General features: G+C 41.6%; 1 pseudogene; it reads right to left on the reverse strand.

Moving 5' to 3' along the window:
- Positions 1–1,107: 1,107 nt before the first annotated feature.
- LOC132886217 (putative nuclease HARBI1) lies at positions 1,108–1,979 on the reverse strand (annotated as a pseudogene).
- Positions 1,980–7,485: the final 5,506 nt, after the last annotated feature.

The following is a 7,485-nucleotide window of genomic DNA, read 5'->3' on the forward strand; positions in this document are numbered from 1 at the left end:
CTAAAGTCACCGAGATTATCCCACAGAAGATTGCTCCCCTCCCCAACCCTTACGACGACGACGGAGCTCTGGATAAAACAACAGACTTCGGTAAGTTGCTAATGATGCTAACTATGCTAATGCTATATTCATCTATACACAGTAGGCTAATGTAGCTGCTTACAGTTACTCACCAAAAGGATAGCATTCTTGTTAGACACATCTCTCCTATAATCCAATGAAGATTCTGCTTAAGTTGTTTATGAATATTTATTTATAACTGATGCAATAGAAAACATAAAAATAAACATTAACATCTGCAGCAGCCTACTGATTTCCACTAGCACCTTGCATAAAATTAAAAGCAAAGTTTGTGGTTTCACCGAAGTCCTGTAGCCTCGCATTAGGTTCATGCCAAAGTTTAAAGTGCCTAATTAGACCGAGGCCCACAAACATCAAATACAATGTAATGACACAGGCATACACTTGTTAATTTTTAAATTATATTCTAAATAACAATTTATTATATTTATGTGTTTTATTTTGTTCTGATTTGTCTTGGCTTGGAAAATAATGGCCAGTTAGGAGAGGGCAATAAAAGCTGAGGATGATGCCTCTCTGGTCTAATGATTACTTCTTTGCGTGTTTGTGTTTTGGGTTAATAGATGACACCGTCATTGTCCTGGAACCTGTGAACGATGTCATCGGAGCAACAGTACCATCTCTTAGACCACCTCCTGAGAAGTGCACCAAGCATCATGAAATTATAGAACTTGAGAAAGAGCAGTGTCTTCTGGACATTGAAAATGCAAAGCTTTTCAAAGAAGTACTTTTACTTAAAAAGGAAGTTTTAACGCTTCAAAAGCAAAAATTGAAGATGAGCCAGCCACCTGAGGCCTCCCTCGGGGCTCTGTTGAATGAAATGATGTAATCACATTTTTGTTTTAATAAGTTTATTGTTTTTTCATTGCATATGCTTTAAATGTTTCATGTGTATTTAAATTGTTACATTGTGTAAATAAAGTCCCATCAGAGTTTCTCCCTGTATGGATGACAAAAAATATTTTGTATATTAGTTGGGCCATAACAAATTTAAATCATAGCTCTGGAATTACTGATTTACCTTGATTAGACTGCAAAGTGGTTTTCAATCAGTGTTCTCCTCACATCATTTCCACTGATATTTGCAGCATTTTGTAGGCCTGCTTGCACATCCTCATCCGGGTCCTCATTCTCCTCTGGCAGCTCGTCTCGGACTCTCTTCCCAAAGTTGTAAAGCACAGCCACTGCTACTATTACTGTTAGGGTAGTGTCCAGTTTGGTGTGCAGTCCCAATCTCAAACATGGAAATCTTTGCTTCCACATCCCAAATGCTCTCTCAACAACTGCTCTTGTTTGAATGTGAGAGTTGTTGTAGTTCCTTTCAGCTTGAGTTTCAGGGTTCACGAGTGGAGTCATCAGGTATGAGCGACATGCATAGCCACTGTCTCCCACTAGACATCCACCTATCTCCCCTCCTTCCAGAGGTGCACAGAGATGGCTGTTCTCAAAAATCCAACTGTCATTTGTAGATCCTGGCCATCTTGCAACAATGTTTGTAATCTGGGCCTGGTTATCACACACAACTTGGACATTGATAGAGAAGTAGCCCTTGCGATTGCGGAAAAGTTCCCCATTCTCACCACCTGGGTTAGATATTAAAATATATGTGCAGTCAATAGCACCAATTACCCCAGGAAATCCTGCTTTTCTGTAGAATCCAGCTGTTATCTCCCTACTTTGCTCAAAATGAATGACCTGATCTCTCAAGCTTGCAATAGCCTTTGACACCCTGTTGACAATTCTGCAAACTGTGGCCTTGTGAACTCCAAATAGATCCCTATCAACCATTTGAAAGCAACCTGTGGCATAAAAGCGCAAAGCAACGAAGAGCTGGAGAAGTGGTGGCACAGCAGCATTCCTGCCACTTCTGTGCTTGATAGCTGGTCCAACTTTCCCATTGAGGTAAATTACAGACTATTTTTTGTGAATCTGTACCGCTGGAAAAACTCACTGTTGCTATAAAATTGCATAGGGTTAAGCCTATCTTGAATATTCCTGCGTGGAACTTTTTCTTCTAATTCCAACAAGCGAATATATGCAGCCATATTGTCAGTAACACTGAAAACCTCTAACTTAAACCTCTTCCAGGGGTGATTTATTTTAAACTGGCAACCCAGGTTTATCCTGGGTTTAAAATCACTGGTGCAACAGATTTAAATTTAACCTATGTTTAAGTGTGATTTAAACCTGAGATTATCCATGGTTTAGATTTAACCAGAGATTATTGTAAACTAGATTTAAACTAGGTTTAAGTTCGGTTCAACATAATTAGTCAGTAAACTGTGATTTAATCCAGTTTAAAAATTAAACCACATTAGTGCAACCCAGCCTAAGTGTCTTTTAATTAATAAAAAATAAATAAAGACATGTGGTGGTACGATGGTGTAGTGGTTACCGCTGTCGCCTCACAGCAAGAAAGTCCGGGTTCGAGCCCCGTGGCTGATGAGGGCCTTTCTGTGCGGAGTTTTCATGTTCTCCCCGTGTCCGCGTGGGTTTCCTCCGGGTGCTCCGGTTCCCCCACAGTCCAAAGACATGCAGGTTAGGTTAACTGGTGACTCTAAATTGACCGTAGGTGTGAGTGTGAATGGTTTTCTGTGTCTATGTGTTGGCCCTGTGATGATCTGGCGACTTGTCCAGGGTGTAACCCGCCTTTCGCCTTTCAGTGTACTGAAAGTTAACAATGGTTTATGTGCACCTTATAAAGTGTACAGGGGGATTAGGCAGGGCTGCTCTCTGTCTGGCAGGATATATGCCCTAGCCACAGAACATATAATGCCAAACTGTAGTGCCCCTTACTGTTGTCAAATCTGCACTGGAGTGCAGATATATCAAGTGGCCTATATGTATCTTATGCTGCAAAAATGACACTTGACAGCACCATCCAAAGGTATTGTCATACAACTTTGAGAAGAGTAGCTTACAGGCTGTTTTTTCTGTATTTTCAAAGGAGCATGGTAAAACATTTTTCATTTCTTTTTTGTCATTAACCTAAACCTAATCAACCTGCATTACTTATCCAAATATCAACCTGAGGTAAAATGAAAAGCTAATATAACATGGTACAACCCCGATTCCAAAAAAGTTGGGACAAAGTACAAATTGTAAATAAAAACGGAATGCAATGATGTGGAAGTTTCAAAATTCCATATTTTATTCAGAATAGAACATAGATGACATATCAAATGTTTAAACTGAGAAAATGTACAAAGTACTAGATGTAGTAGTTTTTGTTGTGGGGTGTACTCATTTTTGCACCACCCTAATTTGAGTAAAATTGAAAAATGTGTAATCTAAGTTATATTATTAACCTTACTTTTTCCTGTTATAAGTTAAACAGATGTTATATTAAACTTTGTAAGCATGCACCGATACCGATACTGGCATCGGCATCGGCCCCGATACTCCACTAATATACTCATACTCGTACTTGTCAAACAGTTGCCGATACCATGAACCGATACCAGTGCCGATACCAATGTTCCCCGCAGCGCTTTTTGTTCCATTCGAGAGAGAAAAAAAAAACTGAAGCATTGTTGAGCTCAGGCTTGAGCATAATATGATAGGCTATACCATGTGCCGATAGTGTTCCGTGAAGCGCCTTTTGCCAGCGTCCGTTCGAGGAAAAAAAGCCTCTCCCAGGAAAAAAATTGTAAATCTCAAGCATTGAGCGTAGGCTAATTTCGTCAGAAGACAAAAAAATTGTTCGACAACAACCCATTTTTCCATGACGAAGATGTGTTTGCGTAGTCATGAAACAGTGCCGTCACAACATCTTTCCCCAACACTGTCATTTTAAACATCTCTCCACACTCCACTCCCTTTCGCTGCCATACGCAGATAGGCCTACGCTAAGATCCCCAACGTTGTCCTTTTTTAATGTTGGCTATTCGCCTAGGTAAGGGTTTTGTAGGACAGGCTACTCACTAACAAACAAATGAAAATCGGATTTTTGTATAGGTGAATCCAACCAGCAGAGTTTTTAAGTACGAGTCCAACCGGGAGAGTTTAAGAGTGAAGAGTGAGAGAGAGAGCTTTAAGAAATGGCTGATTGAGTTTTCCAACTTGTTTCAGTTGAGGGCAACGCTAAGACCAAGGAAATTGACGTCCCATCTACAGGTATGGAGCTCCACGAGCACGGGACGCAATGTTGCGAATGGACAGCAACAGCATCTGCCTAACAAGTTCTGCGACTGAACAAGAGCGTGCTCGAGGCATTCAACTCTCCTGCAGCACACAGCAGGATGTGCGCACATGCACATGAGAGGAGGGGGGGGGCATATTTTAGTCTGCATTACTGGTGATGGAAATTAAATAATACATCGTCGCCGGCCGCCACTGTTATCTTGTGCGCTCTCTGTGATGTTGCGATGGTCACTGCTCCTCCCTTTCACGCCCTTGTCTTGTTGCTAAATGTAATTGGAGTAGTTTAAGCGCACCACCAGAACAACCCTTAAGTCAACCAAGACCGCAATGTTGCGGAAGGCCGATGATAGAGGGGGTAAGTGACCAGCGGAGTGAAATGATCACGCTGCATGTGGTAACTCACTGCTCTCTCCTCCCTTCATCAACAATCGGTCTTACATGTTGCAAGAGTGCAAGTCTTTCTTGACTTCGAAAGTTGGACATTGTAATCTAATCCAAATAAATAGCAGCCTTTTTCAGAAATTGCAGCAGCTAAATATTTAATTCTTTGCGTAGGCTATTTGCAATAAGTGTAGTTTTCTGGGAGTGAATGTTGCGCGACAATCGAGAGAGGTTGCACACGGAAGCGCAGATAGCCTTGTAGTCCACGTTACACTGCCAGCAGACAGCGCCTCTTCATTTCACGGTAGCGCTTCTTTTGCAACATTGTTATGTAGGCCTAGTAGGCCTAGCGCAGCAGCGCTTAGGTTTTGCAACATTATTGTAACAATGTTGCAAAAGATAAGCGCTACCGTGAAGAGGCGCTGTCTGGCTGTGTGACGTGGACTCAAGGCTACTCTGCGCTTCTGGAGCAGCGGAGATTGTCAATGTGAACCCGTGTGCATGATCACTCCAGTTAGAAAACAACATTCACGGGAAATAGAGAAAGTAGGCCTATTAAATATTCAAATGCTGCATTTTTTGAAAAATTATATTTTAATAACATCAACAGTATCGGTATCGGTAGTACTCGGTATCGGCAAGTACTGAAATGATAGTACTCATACTCGTATCGGTTTTCACAAATGTGGTATCGGTGCATCTCTAAAACTTTGCCTTGTCAACATTTTGGAAATTGTTTGTGTTCATTGAGATATTGTTTAAAATGTTACTTTTCAAAGGGGGTGTACTCATTTACGCTGAGCACTGTAGAGTTTTCTGGTAAACTGGGATATATGGATACTGCCCCACCCCACACCACACACACCACTCTCACTCATTCACTCGGGTTTGTTGACGGTGTAGTAGCTGGCTGCTTTATGTCCCAGGGCTCCCTCATGTCTGTGTTACCTTCTGGCTCTCCCCTTTTAGTTATGCTGTTGTAGTTAGTCTTGCCAGAGTTCCTGCTTGCACAGGAATACTGTTCTTACTCGAAGTGACATTGGGCATACCTAAAAACCTGTGTTTTCTCTTCTCCCCCCATCTCTTCCCTCTGTCTGTCCCTCTCTGTTGAGTTACATGTCTATCCTGAGACACCTTTTCTGCTCTCCGGGCCTGCTTGATCCATCCTGATGCCCTACATCTGACTCTTGTCTCATCACATTGCTCCTGTGGAGGACGGCCCCATATGGGCAATCGAAAGTCGCACTTGGAAGATAGCTCTGGACACTTACAGTAATGCATTTTTTTAAAGATATTTTTTGGGGCTTTTTTCACCTTTATTGGATAGGACAGTGCAGAGACAGGACAGGAAATGAGTGGGAGAGAGAGACGGGGAGGGATCGGGAAATGACCTCAGGTCGGAATCGAACCCGGGTCCCCGGATTTATGGTATGGCGCCTTATCCACCTGAGCCACGACGCCCCCACAGTAATGCATTTTTAGCTGAGGACTACAGTTGACTTGCTAACTTTAGGACCGCAGTTGTCATGAACAGTTTTGCACTCAAGATTCCATCAAGGAACAGTTTATAACTTTAACAAAACAGATTTCATGTTAAAACTATAATGATTTTACTGGTTTCACAGTTATACTTTGTGACTCTATAGACCCCTTCACAGTAAACATCATTCAAATGTAAGAGGAAATTGCGCGCGCAGCCTGGACTCAAAAAAGACTCAGCGACGGTCAGACTGACTTTTGGCGACGGTAGAGACAAGAAGAAATATTTGGAAGAAATGCCTAGTTGTGTTGTTGGGTGTCAGAATCGTAGCAGTGATGGGGTTAAAATGTACAGAATTCCAGCAGGATCTCACCCATTCCAAAAAAATCGCCGACGTCTATGGCTACAAGCCATCAAACGTGTAGACTGGGATGAAAGCACTATCAAAAATGCGCGGGTTTGCAGCGCCCACTTCATCACAGGTAAGATCAGGCTATTTATTAAATCTTTCTTTTTTATTCTTTCTAGTCTTCGTTTATTGATGTAGCAAAATACTTTGGTAACGTTTGTCTGATTAGCTGGGTCATAGTTACACAATGTAATGAATATTGTTAGCATGTTAACTTAGCTTTGCATGCAATTTTGTTTGTAGGAGAGGTCTCGCTTGACTCAAGCAGTCCAGATTTTGTGCCATCATTATTTGTGTATGCCGAAAATCACAATTTTAAAGCAAGGATGGAAAGGTAAAATTGTGTGCCCTCACTCTAAATGTCAACTTACTTTGACTGCTCTAACCTAGCTCCCGCCCCATTCAGTTTCATTTCTGGTCTCTGCCTCTCGCTTTTTACGCAGCTCTGATTTCTCTTAGCTGCACTCTTTACACTATCATTCCTTTCATGCCATTACCTCCTGCAAATTGCTGTTTAGTGTTGGTATTTGCTGTTGTAGCTAAAGCCACATTGCCATCACATCACTGGCATAATTTGATTAAAACAAAATGAATATGAATGTCCCATTGTTAATCAAGTTGTAGTCTCGCTGTAACCAGAATGTTGATGGCAGGCTACTTTTGTAAATAGTTTTTTTTTTTGAGTTTGACATTTTTTGTAAATAGTATGACTGCCTTCAGGTATCAGAGGAAAACTTACTAACATCGTCCGTCCACTCTAATTAAATACGGATCCGGTAGGCGATGTCCACTTGTTAGAGTTAACTTATTTATGTAGCATTCTCGATCTTGTAACGACAATTGTTTTGCATAATCTGACAGCTCATAATGCTGGTCTATGGGCAGCGCCATTGTTTCTGAGTCCAGGCTGCGCGCGCATCCTAACAACGGTCGGTTTGTTTACAAACATGCGAAGGGGTCTATAGGACACGGTTATAGAAGCAAGTTATTT

Source organism: Neoarius graeffei, chromosome 5, assembly GCF_027579695.1.
Source record: "Neoarius graeffei isolate fNeoGra1 chromosome 5, fNeoGra1.pri, whole genome shotgun sequence".
NCBI lineage: Eukaryota > Metazoa > Chordata > Actinopteri > Siluriformes > Ariidae > Neoarius > Neoarius graeffei.